Source organism: Accipiter gentilis, chromosome 10 (genome assembly GCF_929443795.1).
Source record: "Accipiter gentilis chromosome 10, bAccGen1.1, whole genome shotgun sequence".
In the NCBI taxonomy this organism is placed as follows: domain Eukaryota; kingdom Metazoa; phylum Chordata; class Aves; order Accipitriformes; family Accipitridae; genus Astur; species Astur gentilis.
The window spans coordinates 13163363-13181972 of record NC_064889.1 but is presented as its reverse complement, the minus strand read 5'-3'; the positions used below and the strand labels follow the sequence as shown (position 1 = coordinate 13181972).

General features: G+C 36.2%; 1 long non-coding RNA gene across 1 annotated transcript in view; it reads right to left on the bottom strand.

Moving 5' to 3' along the window:
* Positions 1 to 18328, bottom strand: part of LOC126043915 (uncharacterized) — a 150895-nt gene extending 132567 nt beyond the window's left edge. Inside the window, exon 1 of the long non-coding RNA XR_007507541.1 lies at positions 18243 to 18328. This is a non-coding gene — a long non-coding RNA (uncharacterized LOC126043915). The remainder of the gene's footprint in view (positions 1 to 18242) is intronic.
* Between the last annotated feature and the right edge of the window lie 282 nt (positions 18329 to 18610).

Sequence of the window (18610 nt, the reverse complement as noted above, 5' to 3'; positions counted from 1 at the left end):
GGTTAATAAAATATTTATTGGACCACAGAGAGAAGTGCAGACATTTAGGGAGTTCAGCTGTGCTGCAGGTGAGTAGAGACCTGACTCCAGAGATTATTATTCATAGAACATCAAACAGCTTCAGCAGAAAAGACTGGAAGAGATAAACCTCAAAATATTTTATAGGGAGACTTTTAATGATAAATGACAATAAACTAAATGCCAAGGGGCTACTTGCATATATATATATATATATATTTAAAAAAAAAGCAAACAACTTTTTATAATTATTCATTAATTTCAACTCACATATAATTTTAAGAGAGAATATACGTGTTGCAAAATGCACAGCACACATGATTCCCATTTGGGTTTGTTTTAATATTTTAAGAGTAAACTGATATTGTTAAAATCATAAAACAGTTTCTAATTCCTATCTGTTTCTCCATAATGCCTTCTAATTTACAGCAAGTAAGATCATAATCATGGCCATTTTGCTTGAATAAAATGGATTTAAGGAACAAGAAATAATCTCCCATGGCAGCTAAAAAATTAACCTATGACAGCATGAGCGGCTTGAGAGATCTATACAGTCTGACAGTCCTGTAACCTAAGAAGGCACACAACCCCAATCTTGTGGAGGTTACAATGATCCTGACAGAAAAAGGCTGCAATATTACCTAGTAGTGTACTTTTAGAGGGAATAAAAGACTATATAATAGAAGTGCAGACACTGTCTTAACTGTTGCAGAGAACCAGTAAAATAGCCCCTTGAAACACCATCATGCTGCATATCTACCAAACTGAATAGACAGTCTTCAAGTCAGCAGCATTAATTAGGAGGTAACTTAGAGAAATTCTATTATGGGGTACTAGTCCGTACTACAAACCAGAGAACCCTTCTTGAATATCCTCTCCTTCCCATCTGTATTTTGACTCCTAGCTGCATTTGTGACTTTTAAGTTCCTTCTGTTCAAATACTGATAAGTACTTGTAAAGCAATAACAATAAATGCAGAAAATCATTAACCTATTTAACTTGATACTGCATCATGGCATAAAGTCAATTGGCCATGGAAATGTTATCTGAAAGTTCCAAAGCAGCGCTGGCTTTGGAAACAACATCAAGATTGGTTTAGGCATCATCAGAGACAATCATACCAGCACCATTATGCAAAGTTATTAGGGGAACATGCTTTCAGTATGTAACTCAGATTCTTCAGATGAAGAAACTCATTTAAAAGGTCACAACCAAGCTCTTTTGAACATTCAGTTCAATGGGTGGTTTTCTTCAGCTTCTGCCAAGAGAAAGGAAAAATAGGGTATTTTTGAAAGTGTAGGTCATCTCTAAGGAAACACTGACTGTTCTAGCTGCAGCCTAGACTATTTTAACCTTTCTTTTTTTTTTTTCCAGCAAGTCCCAAGCACTTATCTGAAAATATGCCATGCTATTTGCAGAAGTTAACTCCTCCATCTTCAGTTACAAAATATTTGTTAATTATAATGACTACTATATCCTTAGTGGAAATTGCAGAGTGCAGGCTGCCCAGACGTATTTTCTTATTGTAAAAATATTTCATTTATTTAAATGAAAATCTTATTGTTTTAAAGAGGAAATCCGCTCAGTGCAGGTATTTCCTCCTAAAGTTTCACTTTTGTTTTTTTTCTCAAATCAAAGTACTTTTAAACACAAAACATTTGAGCCACATTTGATAGTTATGTCAGATCAGTCAAGGAGGCAGTAGAGATCCAGAGAAAGTTAGATTTAAATGAGAATTGAGATTTGAAGCATACCTGGAGCTAGGGTCCATATTGACATTTTGCAGCAGTAAAATTAATTACAAATTAAAGCAGTAGTAATATTCTGATGAAAATCTTCATCCAGGTTGTTTACCTTTCTGGACACTGACGTTTCACCAAACCACAACTGCAAAACATTGGGATGTTCCAACATCCACATTATTTCCATAAATGTGGAGATTTCCACAAACCTGAGGTTCCAGGTTTGAGTGTAAGCTTAGGAGATACAGTATAGAATTGTACAGAAATAGCCAAATGATCTCATGTCAAATTATACTCATTTTGCCTAGATTAATAACAGAATTTAAAACTCTTCAATTCCATATACGCAATCATTAACTTCATCAGTTAAAAAAAAAAAAAGTCATCTACTTAATCTTCCTAAGGAAAAAGCATACTAAAGCAAATAACACTATCTCAACAGAATCAGAATTATTTCCAACAAAATATCTTGCTAAAGGATAATATTAATGTCCTCAGTTCATCTACTACCCTTTATGTGCACTCTATTAAGTGGAAAGAACAATATGCAAAAGTGTACTGATTCCTTTTCTCAGTTAAATTATGCCAGTTTTACAAATGTTTCTATCACGCGGTCAAAAGGGAACATTGAAATTGCTACTCACTACTATTACAGACACATGTCTTTGGATACTTGTGGTGGATTTTGTCCTACGGCACCATTTTATTAAAGCTAAAGGATTGGTCTGTAGCATCTGTATGTGAGCATATGCCTTTCGCTCACTGGTAAACTTGGTTCACACTATTCTATTACCTAATGGGTATCTGGATGACTTTTGATACCAGATTCAATTTCAACTGTAACAATTGTAGCTCTTTTAATAGGTGAAGTCAACCATGAAGGCTAAGCTCATCTTGAATTTTGAAGTAGGTGGTGTTAGCAACCATAACCTAATCAGCACAGCCTTGAACTATAGGCAGTTAATCTAAAAGTGTTGACTGAGTAAAAGCTAAGGCTGACTCTACCCTAATATACCTGCACACAGTCCAAGATATCTGTAAATTTCAGCCTCAGACAAACAAACAAACAAACCAACCAACCAATGGAAAAAAAGTTAAGGATGAGGAAATGTCTAAGAAAATTGTTTCTCTTCAGAGAGGCATAGATGGGTAGCCAGTAGGATCTGTACAAGCAACAGAAATACAGCTGGTTTGTACACTTCAATCAATGTGGATCAGAGAGATAAATTCAGCTTAAATTGTCCAATCCAAGTAGAGGTAATCCAAGACTTTTTGGATATTTTGGGTTGTTTGAAAAATCTTGCAGGTCACATTTTATAAAGACTTTATGTTGAGAGAAAGGCAAGGGGAAAAGAAAAGGAGAGGACACGCTGTGTAACAACTTTGAGGTCTAATACTGCATTCAGATGAAATCCCAAATGATTACCAAAACTTCCTTGAAATATTTATTTTTATTACATTTGTGGTTACTTAATCTCATGGTTATTTCTTTGAAAATTTGGAAATCAGCAATGATACCAAGGCTGCTGAATTTTGACCGTAAGGAAATAGTCTGAAACATTTCCCATATCAGGGCTAACTCCTCATTTATTCTCCTTTTTAAGAGAGCATTGCTCTGCATGCAAATAGGCTGATGCTTACAGCAGCATTTCACTGATAGAATATCAGCATATGTTATGAATACTGATGAAATTCATATTCCCTTATAACGCAGCACTGCATTTTTCCAATTCCATTGTTAGGTACCTTCTGATTCTAGCACAGGACGTATATATATGCCTTTTCTAACATTCATTACAGTCAGTCTCTCTCTCTCCTAATGTCTTCAATTATATTCAGCCCTTGTGTTGAAACGGAATCCCAATATTGTCAGGCTCACTTTAAAGGGCATTTGAATAATACCCAGGTTGCGTATAGAACTGTTAGAGGTAAAAACAAAGTAAATGAGATTTTAGATGAGATTATCATATTTTCAGAGACTCTCAATGGATTGGGATGCTGGATTGCCCTTAGTTACAATGCAAATTGAACATCCAAATTCCTTCCATGAGACTGAAAACTTTAGATAAATGTACAAAAACAAGAACACTTGAAATTAAAGTTGACCTGCTGCAGTATCTGGCCTCTGATCTTTTGTATCTTAGCATATTAAGAAATTTCCAAACCTTGCATCATCAAATATATTTTCTCTGCAATTCCTGAGACATGACAAAGCTGAGTTTAAAAACCCTGTGCCACTCAAATAGGAATTACTTTAATTTCTGGGTTTGCTTCTGAACTATAACATTACCTAAGCATATTATTTTCTGTTTAATTTAGTTCATTTTTATAAAGAAAGCATAATTGATTTGGCAATGTTTCAGTTTATATTGTAATGGTTTCTCCATAGATCTGCACTAAAATTGGTTTTCTGGTGTAATCATACATTTTAAGATTCAATAGAATTGTACTAAAACTGACCTGAGATTGTTGTGGTACTATATTCTAGTTTTCAAATGGTTTTAGTATTGCAAATTCACTATTTTTTCAAAAGGTGTTGAAGTAAGATTAAAAATAGAATTAAAAATAAATTCATAGTGCATAAACACTGAAGCTATTGTGTAAATATTTCCTTACTTTTCATTCCTTATATTTAGTAAAAGACTTCTGGTATAATTTTGTGCTTTCAGTAAAAAAGCATTTACACTTCATAGACATGCATATAAATTCACACAGAAGCAGGTAAAAGAATCCATACAGCCATCTGCATCTATCTGCATTGGCTTGAAAATAATAAGCTTTAAAAAACAACCTGCCTTCTGCTTGTAATAATTATGGCTAAAGTTTATCAGGAAGGCCTGAAGTTCACAAAAAAATGTGTTTAAAATTAAGCGAGAAAGTCACATATTCACGTGACTCTATAGTTCAGACCTTCCGTTTTAAATAAAACCACAATATCTTGAGACTCTCTATAGAACTGCAGGTATCAGTTGCTGTGGCTATGTAATAAATCAGAGAGGCTCTATGCTGTTCTTGATCCACTGTTGACATTTCCAGTGGTTTAATTCTGAACAAGGAAAGCTATATAACCTTTGGGGCTCAGACGTGTCATACATGCATCACCTCCACTTCTGTTCATATCAATATGGAAAGAGGGTCTCTGAAAAACACTTTTATGCACGGAAGGGACATATCTCCATTACGATGCTCCCTTTGACTACAGGACATTTCTGAGATCACAGGCCAGAACACTATTTCCCGTCAGATCCCAGGAAGGTACATGCAGTACAACCCCTTTAGAATAACTGCAGAGGCAGAACTTCAGCAACATTAAAATCTCACATTGCTTTAGTAAAAGAAATCACTTGAGTAGTAAGTAGTTAGCAAGGGGTCAGGTTTTTCCTATATGTCTCTCAGCACTTTCTGAAGATTATCCTACAAACGTTATTAAGTCCTTGTGAGTAAAAATTCACCTCTCGTATCAGAGTTTTAGCTATCTACTCCAGGGGCTGCTAAGCCTGCTTTTTGGCAATGCAACCAATTCTAGTTCAATGTTTACCAAAATTTATGACACTGTTCTCCCCTAAGCTCAAGAACTTGGAACATTCTTTCCTTCTCTGCTAGCAAGGATGACATATTAGAAGGTATGAACCAGTCAGCGTTTCACTCCGAGTAACTGAGCATTGCTACTTTGACTGGATACTGAGAACGTGAATGAAAATACTTTGAGACTCAGGCAACAGCTCCTGAAGTCACTCCTTTCTGTTTCTATGTGGTGTGAAGTAAGAGCTTCTCCCCTACACAGCTCAAGTTCTGGGAGAAAGGAATAAGAGAAAATTAAAAGTTCAAGCAAGTTCCAGCCTGATTGCCTCATCAGAAAAAGAGCTGTGGGAACTGCAGCCAAGTCATCGTGTAGCCACTTTGCAGCTTTCCCAATCGCCAAGATCTTTTTAGATCTTTTTATCATTTTTTAAAATGCTTGAATTTTATTTTTTTAAATTTACCTTTTCAGCAGTAACTGCACCTTAGCATGCACACACAAAGAGAAGTATCCCAATCTTTTAGCAGCCAGATGACTCTCTGCCCACCTATGCATATATTGAGAGAACACTGCAATTTCCGATAAAACCAGAGTGTTTCCAAGTGGATATAAGTATATTAAATGCCAGGCTTTCTCTTTTCTCCCTCTCACACAAAACCTCTTTCTTCCTTTTTACTATTATCCCCATTATGTCCTTTTATTACATAAATGTTCTTGAGGTTTTGGGGTTTTTTTATTCTATACCCCATGACCAGCTGTAGGAAGAATATTTTCATGATCTTTCAATGGGACATGTGGGTGCCATAAAAATAAATGTGCTGTAGTTACGAGAAAGTTCAAATTATTGTTGGCTTTTTAGATAATTTTTTTAACAATTTTATTAGTATCATCTCTAGTTTTAGCACTAAGTTGAAAGCTATTCCTCTGGTGCATATGCAAAGCCTCATCGATTCTGACAGTACGGCTATGCAAATATTCTCCATTCAAGTACCTTAATGAATAATTAATATTGTGCTTAGATATCTAGCTGAAAGCACCAATCAGAGGGTCCAAATAAATTGGATTGGTATTGAAGAAATTGTTCCCCATGCTCATCAAAATGATTACTGTTTCTTTTAGAGAATAGCTTTAACAATATGAAATAAAGCCCTCTTGGAATAACCTGCTGATATCTGCATGAATAATCAGACCAGCTATAACTTATCTGTCATAGTGCTGGCTGGTTTTCAAAGACATCTTCTGTAAAGGTATTGTTTTGTAATGACAGAAATCAAACTGATTTGGGGAAAGTAACAATCTCTTTTTGTCTTTTCCTTCATCTTTGAAATAGATACTTCCAGCATGCCAGTTTGAAATTAAAACCAAGTGAGCCATTATGTTACTGCAGGAAGGATAGAGGGTAGCCTGCCAGAAGTTGTCTTATATCAAAATAATTTTATTTTTTCTTGAAGAATATTAATGCGTTCTGTGTTTATACCCTTCAACAATTTAGGTTTCCATGTGGCTCATGAATGATACACTTTTATAAAACTGATGCATGTTGGGCATACTGATACTGTGCAGAGTGTTTCCATGCTGAACACAGCTCTGACTGAAAAAAAGGAAGCATTAAGGGGGCATATTGGAAGACATAGCTATGACCAAAAGAGAGAGGAGGCATTTTTTATTTCCCTGGCAATAATTACCAGATACAATTACCAGCAGTGAGAAGTAACTTGCGCCTACCTAAAGATAGTGAAACCTTTATATCATCTCTTATTTTTAAAAACATTGAAACCAATTCTACGTAATTTCAGATAAATCTTGGCATTCTGGCCCTGTAGCAATTTTTCTAAGTTAGTCTGTGCAATCAAATGTAGAATGTTTCTAAACCAAAAAAGAGCATTCCTCCTTATCCAATTAAAGGGTTTTTTATTCTTGTGAAAGGGGATCAGAGAAAAAATGTCAGGTTTTACACCCTCTCCCTGGAATGAAAAAGGTCACCAGCCTGAAAAAAGGTTTAATACTTCATCTCATGCAGTATACAAGCCTGTCGCCCTCAGAAACTTGGGGTTTTCTGCTCACGCTGTGTTACCATTTTTTTGGATCCAGGAAATTCCAGAGTCAGATCCCATGTACTTGCCTTTCAAGTTTCCAGTGTAGGAAAGGTTCTCTGTTCAGAAGAGGTGTTAAAACAATACTGACTTAAAGCACAAGTTTTAGACCATCTGGGAGCATACAGCCTGTGTCCTTTATTGAGAAACACAAAACGATTTAAGGAAATAGAGCTGGGATCCATTTATGTGGATGGATATCTGCATCCATGAAGCCGTTCCGAAGCCATATAAGTCTCAGCCCACTGCATAAGTATATAAAGTTGACAGAGTACTTGAGTAGAATTACTAGAGTAAGTCACACTGGAGTAAGACCTATCTTGCTTCAACATCACATATAGCTTATGGATTCAACACTAGTGTATTTACATTAATTGGGCTTTCCCATCAGCAGAAGCAAGTAGCTGCTGTAATGTTTTAGCTAGCTCTGCACAGCACTGTCAACTCGGGCATCAAAATATAGGTTAAAAACACAACAGAAATAAAATTTTTAAAAATGGCATTTCTAACATGTAAAAAGAATTAGTTACTTTTACGCAGCTTCGTTTGCTTTTTCTATACCTTCCTCAAGACCAACAGATTAGTATAACAGATGATGGATGGCCACTCCATACTGTCTGTGTTTACTGTACTATATCACAATTACACAAACATCTGTGCTTGAAAACTTTGCTTTTCTATTGTGGGAAAGCACTTCCATCGCCAAAATGAAAAATTGAGCTGGCTTATGAGAGGCAGCAGTTTGTTTCTATGCATACAGGATTGCTGAATGGGAGACAGTGGCTGAATAATGCTTAAAGAATTTTTATGACAAATATATATGGTATTTCAGTTTCTTTTGTTATGTAATTTTTGCCCATTCTACAATTATGTCTTTATAGCTCATTAAAAGAGGAGCCCAAGGTTTTAAGGATGCTGTTAGAAAACCTGTGGGAACAGATGAAATAATGTTATATACAAAAAAATATACAATATAATGTTATATAAAAGCATATATAAGTTTAAAGGCAGTAGACACCATTGCAATCATCAAAGCTCTCACAAGTGTCTAGTAACTCAATATCTGGTAGAGTATACATCTAAACAGCCATTTCATCTTAAAGTTTTCAAAGTAGTTAGGAGGTAAGAAGATCTCACATAAAAGAATTAAGAACATGACCTAACTTACTGGAAAATACAAAGACATGCCAAACTGTAGCTAATATATATATCGGCTAAACATTTTTTTAAGTGTTGGAAAACTAAAAGCAGATTTAACTTTGCACATCAGCAAGTCTTTGGTAATATGCACAATCCAGAAATTTAGATTGTAAGAAAAAAAAATTAGAATCAAGCCCAAACACGTCAGCACTCAAGTGATGCAGACCATCACTATTTTAACAATTCATTTTAACAATTTTTTGAAAATTACTGGAGCATGGAGAATTTTTGTTGGTCTAGATATAAAGATAGCTGGTACACTTTACTTTCTTTTACACCTAACATCAATAGGATTTACTGGCAAGAATTAACTGAAAAGTAGTGAAAATAAATTACTATAAGGAGACAAAGCCTTGACTTTGACTGTTTCCAATGTTTATTGCCATGCTTAGAGTTCGCAGAGTAACTTTGGCACTTTCTAGTCCTAACGAAACTTCAGATTCAATTCCTCATTGTCAATTTAGCTTATAACGTGTAAAACACCCTTGATTTATGCATCTTCATCCATAATCATCACTGAAAAGTGTAAATATTTTCTTGATGGCTGTCTATGTTGATGATCAAATGAGACACTGAAAATGACATCTTATTTTCACTGCCAGACCAAGGTATCCTAGCAAGAGCAGCAAATAAATTGTTTTCACTACAATGAAGTGTGACAAGAAAAAAACCACAAAACTAAAGGGGAACAAATGTACGCAGGCATTGGTTTTATGAAATATCTCAACTATTGAATGAATTGGTTAAGGCTAATATCTTCATGTCAGAGGAACAATGCCAAGAAAATGAGTGTAAGACCAAAACACTACATTGATATAAGATTAAAATATCATACCATGTTCAAAAGCAAAACTGTACCCGCTCCAGAAAGCAAGAGTTAGCAGGGGCACTCCTGTCTAGTTCTGTGGTTTTCCATCCAAGAGGACATCTGAATATATCTGATGGAGTTTTTTTGATGAAAAGCAGAGCTGCATAACAATGACATTAACAGGTTCAGTAACAGAGCAACAGGTGTTCCTGACAAGTAATCAAAGCCAGGCAAGCTGAAAGTGTCTTACTCAACTTCATTCCTAGGCACACCTTCATTCACCCTTTACAACTCAGCCTTCATGCAAATAAACATGCCTTTAGAAAAAAGAGCACAGTCATAAATTTAGTTAAACAAAGCCTAAAACTTTTGCTTTGACCAAAATTAAAAGTTCAGTTTGCTCACTTTGGGAGCATTCTAAAATCAATTTATTTCACTTTATTTTTCCTTTTAATGTAGGTCATATTTCAAAAAAAAAAAAAAAAAAAAAAAAAGTAGAGCAAATAAAGTATCTGAAAACGTCCAACATATTTTCCAAAATAAAAAAAAGGCAAACTTTTTTTTACACAACAACAAAAAAATCCCCAAACCCCCCTTCTTGTCAAGCCCTAGATGGAGGTGCTCTTTTCCAGGCACCATGGCATTCTTAATTTGAGCTGTCTTTATTAATAGATGTCTGTAGCATCATGGTAGGGCTGCTAGTTTGATTAGACTACCTATGCATGTAAACAAATGTCTTAGTGCTGCTTCACATCCAAGGACAGCCTACCAATATACCAGCTCCTCCAAACACAATGACACCGCCAGCACTGAGATTCATTGCCCACCCTTCCCACTCCAGTCTCCTCTCTTTGTGCCTTCCACTTTTGTCAGTTACTACTATCATTTTGCAGCTGCTGTGGTAACGAGCTACTCTGTTACCTCTCATGCACATGTTCATCTTTCGGTCAAACTTCACATTGTTTTGTACATCTCCCTGAGCAGGCAAGAAAGCTGCCTGAATCCGTGATCATCTTTCAGATGTATGCATTATTGGTAGAAAATCCCTCTAAATGATCCCCTATTAAATGTCCTTCATCATCATACACTGTTCCTCTGCTCACAGTTGCATTTTCCCTAGGGAGTACACAGGACACCAGTTTCCTCAAGAAGCTGTCTAAGAAAGAGTAACAACTCCTGAGTCTGTAACTAAAGTCGCATGCAGCTAAGGCTTGTGAATTCTCTGAAGTTGTGAAAAACAATCTAGAAGAGATGCTATCCTGAAAGATAGCAGAGCAAGGAAGAATTTTTGTTATTTATTTATTGGCCAGTTATGCTGAGAGTTTGTAACTTTTGGTGAAGATGTTTTAGCTTTGCTTATCCTATCACAGAAATTTGTTTAGTTATTCCAAAATCAATTCAGTCATATCCCTCCCTTGCAAGCCACTAAGAGCTGAGACTGCAGCCCTGACCTCCAATATAACCCTGGAGGCATGAAAAAGATCCTAAAAGATTATGTCAGCGCACTGACCTTTGAAAATAAACAAAAAAGCAATATGTCTTGGCGGTGGGGGGTGGAAGAAAAAAAAGCCAAAACTCAGAAACACTACAAAAGGACACCCCCAAACCCCTGGTGGGAGTTGTTTGTTAAGAGTTGCTGTCTAGAAGGTACCTTGCTTCATTGAAACGTCCCTACCTGCACACACTAAATGCATGTACGAAACACTCCAATTATGAAAGATCCTAATTTGGAATGACACTCATAATCATACTGTACTTCTGCATAGAATGTGCAGCATCTTCTGGAACAGCAGCTTAACAAGATCAGTGCAATTATAAATTTCTGTGCAGTGGAACTAAGGTTATTTTGCATTACATTAATTTATTTTTTAATGCGTTTTGCTCCTTTGCTTCCTCTGCAGACATAGATCACATTCTAGTTATTTTCTGCAATGGGTTCATTATACTGTGCTTAATAACTCAGAGAACCTGGCAATTTTAGTAGCAAGTATTTTTAATTCTTAAGCATAGCATAAATGAATAAATGCATTTCCTGATACATGCATTCCTTCAAAAAAGTTGAAATGCAAAGCACTGATCTGTACTTGAACTTATTTTTCCTTCCTCTCTCCCATTGTGTCTTTACTCTCTACGTAACACAAAAGAATAGGCAGAAACCACATAGGCACAGCTGGATTTCAAATAGCTATGTTTACTAACTAGGTACAAATATGCATGCTTAGGTTCATATGCATACTGCTGTTCTGGCTGGCTTCTGGTAGCTACTGCAACAAAACACAGCTCTCAAACTATTCAAAAGGCCCCCAAACTATTTTAGTACTCAATTCCCATTCATTCAGTAATTTAAAATGCCACAATACTTCAAAGCTCTGGAGTCAGAACTGATCTTATCACTTCCACTACAAAACACATACAGAAAATTATTCCAATCCACCACTGTAGCACAACAGTTCCCAGTGACACATGCAGTTATTTTACATAGGTCCAGGAAGATAATTCTTAAAGCCACCTTAAGCATACACAATTAATTTGATTTTAAAAAAAAAATTGATATAGTATGCAGCTAATATTTAATTTCTTCTAGAAACATACAAAACCTGACAAACTTTGTCAACCAAGATTTCTTTGGAGATCAGACAAAAAAAGGCAAACAGGAACACCTGACCAAAAATTGCAGCTGGGACTACCAAGCAAGGAGACATGTGAGGCTCCAGAGTTCAAAACTTTTAAACCCACAGCTCCCACCCCCATACGAAAGCTTTTGCCACTAGGTCCAGACTACTCTAGGTTCTTTACTCCTAATTTTTCACATGAAACTTTCCTACTACTAAGAACATTTTCAAAAACCTTTGTTGAGGAAGAAAAACAGCCCTACATAAGAAATACTAAGAACCTCAGGGTTTTCTGAGTGCATATCATACAAAATTGCTGTTTAGAACACACTTGATATCACATAATATTTATATTTTACAAGGGATAGGGAAAGTTAACTGGATAAATGGGAAAAACCCCACAGCATTATTTGTAGTGTCAATTCTAGATGATTTTTTTTTTTATGGTCACTCTTTGTCCACGTGGAGCAAAGTTCCTGATCTCTTGCAAAGTTTTTCCCAGTCTTTTAATGCTCTTTCAACAACAACAACAAAAAGGATATCATATCTAACTGTTCAATCTAAGGGCACCTTCTACATCCAAATGTGCTTCTGTGGAAGCTTTGCTGTCCAAAGACAAACATCTTTAACTTCAATACCTTCAAAACCACAGTGGGAGAGACAGAGAATGGCAAGATTTTAATCCTTTCTGAGGTTAATTCCACGTGATCAGTACCATCTATTGTCTGTCCATTACCTCATCCAAGGTAGTTTACAGTGAAACCTTCAGAAGGTTTTGCCCTTCTATCATGCTTTATTTTATTTCTCTAAAGCTGGTTCAAGTTACTTCTGATCTCACTTGCTATATTTCTTCCTTAACTGGTGAAAACAGCATGCTTACGAACAAGACAATATTCAAAGTTTTCCCATTTTGGAAACTGCATTAAATGCTCACAAAAGCTACTTTTACTGCAAAAGGCAATTGCTTTTCACAAACTCCCCTGTACCTTCATATGCTGTTTCTCCAACCTTAGATTTTATTTCTACCAGCTGTTGCCCTAGTGATTTTGCAGATGGCTATATGGGCAGATGGACTGGAAGTTCATGCTATAAACATGCAGCAAAGGAGAATCCATGGTTTTGCACTGCTTCAGTTACCAGGATCTGCAGAGACGTCAAAGACATGTTATTCCCCATTTGGCAATATGCTTTGATTGCTAATTAATGCAAACAGCTTGTTGTCTACAGTAATATACAATTACTTCTCAGTGACCAAATGGCTTACAACAATTTCAACAAGCAGTTCAGGAGCCAAAAGCATTCCATAAATAAGATGCTGACACTAAGCTTGTGTACTTTTATTTAAAGATGTAATATTATAGCCATCTGGAAAACTGTTTATTTAATAACATCCAGCAACATGGGACTTGCCACCTGTTAACTGGCAAGTTATCAGCGAAACAGGTAGCCAAAGGCATGAGTGGATCCAGCATTCAGGGCTAGGAAGGAAGAAAGAGACAGTGACTTTTTTTTTTTTTTTTTTTTTTTTCTTTTCAGTGGCAATGGCTTTCTTTTGGGGCCACTCATTTTTGGAAAACAAAACAAAACAAAACAAAACACAGTCCAATTTCTATGGGAAACCATCGCGGAGTAAATCCAAGCACTGGAAATGTATTTTACAGTGTCAGTGAGAAACAGACCTCTTCTTTCCATCTTTCTTGAAGAAAGCAGAAGAGGCTAGTTAGAGTTTCCAAAATGAATGCAAGACAAAAGCCTAAAGCTTGGACTTAGCTACAAGCTCTGCAGACCAGTGATGCCATTTATTGAGAACATGGGTGGCTCTTCCTCTCCAGCACACATCAATCTATAGCAGTATAAAGAGACAAAGAGCTTGACAATTTAGAGCAACTCCATGATGTGGCATGTGAATGCTAATTAACTTCTTAGAAATTTTTCCCCTGAGGCCGAACATTTTCTGAAGTGGCCTTCTTGTAGTAAACACATCTGAAAACAATCCTTTCAAGTGCATGATTCATGTTCTGTGCTCACAGTCCAGCGTTCCAAGCAGAGAAATCCTTTTACAGAACGAGATGGCCAGAGAAAGGGAGATAGCACAGAACAGAGCATGAGCTGGATTTTCCATTTAATAAATACATATTTAGGATCTAACATATATTGCATCTGTACAGAAATTCTGTCTGCAACCAAGTTAGAGGTAAGACACCCTTCTAGGATTTTAGGTTACATTTTTAAGTAGGCTTTAAGTCATCAGAGAAAACACCACCAACAGCTTCTGTCTGCATTCCCGTCATGCCACTTCAGTCTTTAAGCTCTAGAAACAAATCGTATAAACAGCAAACAGCAGTAAACAGGGCAACATTATTGTATCCAGACTTGTCTGTCTTATCTCCCAATGGCAAAGTCCTCCCTACAACAAAAGCACCTTTCCTACAGTCCTGTAGCTGTTTGGACAAAGCTGCACTGGGCTACTCTAGATGAGGAAATACACCTACACCCACTCTTGAAATCTAAAACTTTCTCTAGAGCCAATGCAGACCCCTCTGGTCCTGGTAACAAGCAGTGCAAGAATAGATCAAGTGCAGTTATTTTACTACCACAGCATCTAGCTCCCGTCTTAGGCGAGATGATGGCATGATGGGACACTGCAAAGTAAGCTTGGTCACCACTGACGTTTGGAGTTATGGAAACAGCATAGGTACAGAAGATGGCTTGCGTTTTCCTTGTACAGTTGTATAGAAAAATATATGTATCGTAATTACATATAATTTTCCCTCTAATACACTGAAACTTAAATGCTGGAATTCATTAGACTTCTTGTTCTGAACACAGAATGGGAAGTAGTTGAAAAAAATACATGATCAGTTTGGATATATTTACTTTGAATATTAACATCATACTAGAAAATGTTTAAAAGTTCAAAGTAGACAAAAATGCTGGAGGCTCTTCCCCTTTCCATAGATCATCTTATATTTGCATATTAACAGTAATTCTGACTAATGGCTGCCATGCCTCTTTAATGCTGCATTAAGTCTGAGATTCATATATACATACCTTCTGCTTCCAGGATCACTGCCCTTCATAGTAACTGGCAGTACCTAACAGATTTAAACTGACTTAAAGGTAGTAGTACTATCCATGAGTGAACAGGTTCAAGATGAAATCAGAAAAGGCTGCTGTAATGAGGTAGTCTGTGCAGAAATAAGTTTCAGTTGCTATCCTATAGGGTTTTTTTATTGTGTTGAAATTAATGTTATCTTAAAGATTTCCCAGTAATGAGAGAGAAATCAGACAAAGAAAAAAATTTAAAAATAAATTATTCTACATTACAGCAACACTAATATTTCCTTTGTATGTCCTTTCTCATGCAAACCTAAGAAACTTTTAATATTTCTCTTATTATTATTATTTCATACATACTATAAAACATCTTGGATTGCAATATTAAGTGCATACATGTATTACTTGGAAGTAAAGATGTACTCATAACTATATTCATAGTAAAATAAAGAAATAAGAGAAATCTCACCAAAAAAAATGATAAAAATAATATAAAGCTAATTCACACAAGTCTCCAGCTTGGAAAGAAGGCGTATATTGGAACTACTGGGTACCATCAAATTGACTTTTCAAGACATGAACTGTTCAGCCAAACCTTACTCTGGCTAAAGAACCAATTATTTTAGAGTTGTCTCCCCTTCATAAATGCACATTAAAATAAAAACAGCAAAGAAAATGATCTTCAAATAAGTTTTCAGTAGTACTACACTAAGCAGTTTTTAAAAAGGGAGCCCACACATATTTTTCAAACCCACTAGCCTTTGAAATATGCCACAAATATCAGAAGACTGTCATAAGGCTGCAACTCTGGAACTAAAGCTTTCTGTATTCACATATTCTTTTTTAAATGCAGAATAAATATCACATTTTCTGTACAATTAAATATTGCTATTTCTATACAATTATCTATTGACCACTCATCCCCATGAAATGAAATTCGGAAATGTTTTTTTAACTGCCCCACATATGAATGAACTGGATATCCAATTATGATATGAGGAGATGTGGAGATCACATGGGAGAGACTGTAGTTGAATACCTTCCCAATATTAACACCACATCAGATAGGTAAGATAAGTATAAAGAGGAAGCAACATATGATTTAATTGTGGCACATTCTCAACATCCTGACAGAGTCAAGTAGTTCTGACCAGTATATGCTTTTTTTCACACACTTTCCCATAAACATAGGAACAGAAGTTCATACCCATATATCATGGAGGATAACTTTTCCTCCCACAGATCTTTCGTTTGTTATTAAACAGTGCTTTTCTAGTCATGGTAGAAATGCTTTTCCACTATTTGTAACTGTTGACTGCAGTCTGTCAGCCAGCAGAGCTGAAATGATAACATGCAATTTATGTAACCACTCTCTTAGTATCAGTGAACAGCAGTCAAACATACAGTCCAAGAGAAATCCACTACTTCATGAAACTGTATTTGCACAGAGTATGAGTTAGTTAGCTATGGTTACAGTCATTAAAAAAAAAACCAAGACGACAACAACAACAACAAAAAAAACCCCAACATCCAAACCAAAGTGTATTTGCTTATAATTTCTGGGCAGGAAGAAGCAGCACATGTGGCAAGTGAAATACGAGTATCAAAGTATTCTGCAGCTTTAAAAAAATAGGCCTTACTGAAAAAGAAACGTGTACCAAAGTAAATGTGCTTTCATATTGGCAATGTTCAAATATACCACTTGCACAAAGTAGAATCAAACTTTTCCAGCAATTTCTAACCTTCCCCATTTCATTTGTGAGCAAGGCAATCTGAGATGCTGCTGACATTTAGGAATTAAGTTCTGAATCCCTAACCCAAATAATGCCATGTATAGTTTTGAAGCTGCAGCTATGTGTAGTGGCATAAAACATCTGCAAGATATACAAACACTAATTTGCAGGGCTCAGTAATGCACAAAACTGTATTACATACAGGTATCTTTAAAATACCACTCAAACAATCATCACAAGGGGAGACAAAACAACACTGCACCCTACAAAGGAGACAATCTGCTTAATGTAATTCTAATCCTAATCTGATTCCTTACCTGCTTCTCTCTACAGCCATAAATACTTTCTCTATTTCCTGTTAGTAGCCCCGATCTGAGCACCATTTTTCACCTGTTACTGTTGCTTTCATCAATCTCTCCCTCCTACTGCAAGTACTACACTTCTAGTTACCTTGTCAGTGGAGCTGAGTGTTTTTTCTAGTCTACCCACCACCCTTTTGTTAAAAGCATTATTCCCTCCCTTGCTGTGCCTCATTTAAACATTCAAACTGACAGTCTATTAGGTGTTCTGGTGGCAGCTTCTTTAGAGATTGAGGCCTTTTGTGTGTCAGCCACCTGACACACAATCTACATGTGGCAGGGAGGTGACAAAGAATCTCTTTTAAAAGTTAGAGAGAGCAAGAGAGAGATTTGCATGGAATAAGTGAAACTCTTCTGAAAACACAGCTCCTCTGGATAAGGGGGTTGCTGGCTCTCTCAGGGTAAGGCAGCTGGTAGAATTGCCCACACGATCAGCGTATCAGGCAGTTCAAGGGTTGGTGGATCTAAAGCAGATGTGGAGGAGTTTTAACTTTAATGGTCCCTCTTGTGTCTGAAGACATTAACATTGTGACGGGAGTTCCCTGTCATTTCCCTGTGCTGCTCGTGCTGCTTCCCCAGATGGCAAAAAAGAGATCAGAAACATCACTGAAATTATCAAATACTGAAGGAGAAAGAAAGTGTTTGGATGCCATGACAAGGCCAGCAAACTGTATGTAAAGATCCTTATCGAGTAGCATGAAATTGATTATTAGTTTGATAATGTAGAACTCGGGCAGCTTATTCACATTACCTACTTCTGCAGGTAACAGACAAAGAATGGCTAGAGACTTTACTGAAGGAGTTTTTACTTCCTTCTATTAACAGCACATAATGATACAAACAACAGTCAGAACAAGAATCATGACACCAACAACTCCATAAGACCTATTCTTGTTGATGGTAATAATTTCTTGACCTTCACAGATTTATGTTCACTGCTATTATTACCTTTTAAGACCGTCCTACTATAACTGCTTATCTTTGTCCATACATTATCAAAAATTTGTCCTTCAGCCAATTCTACTAATAGCTCTGATCGCCTAGATAAAGAAATTAAGAAACTCAGTTAAATGTATTCTTTATCTCAGATGTCTACTTACCCATCTACACAAAGTCCAGATGGTGGAAGTAATGGATGAAATTCATAGTTTCACTTCTATAACATGTCATGGAAGCCAACTTTTCCCTATACAGGAAGAAAGAGCACTGATTAATTTTTTTTTATTTTTTTTTTAAGAAAAATAAAAAAAGACTGGGAGTCTCAAACTAAGCCTACTTCAGTCTCGGAATACTATTGGAAAATTATGTGCTAATGATCCTATTTCAGAAATGTAAATGATATTTTGTAACTTGCACTGGAACTTACTCTAGCATTTAGTGTTGCAGAATTTGTTATTATGAAGCAGATTCTTATAAAATAAATTATGGAGAAAAGCCTGTCATAGTCATTCAATATATAAAAAGAAAG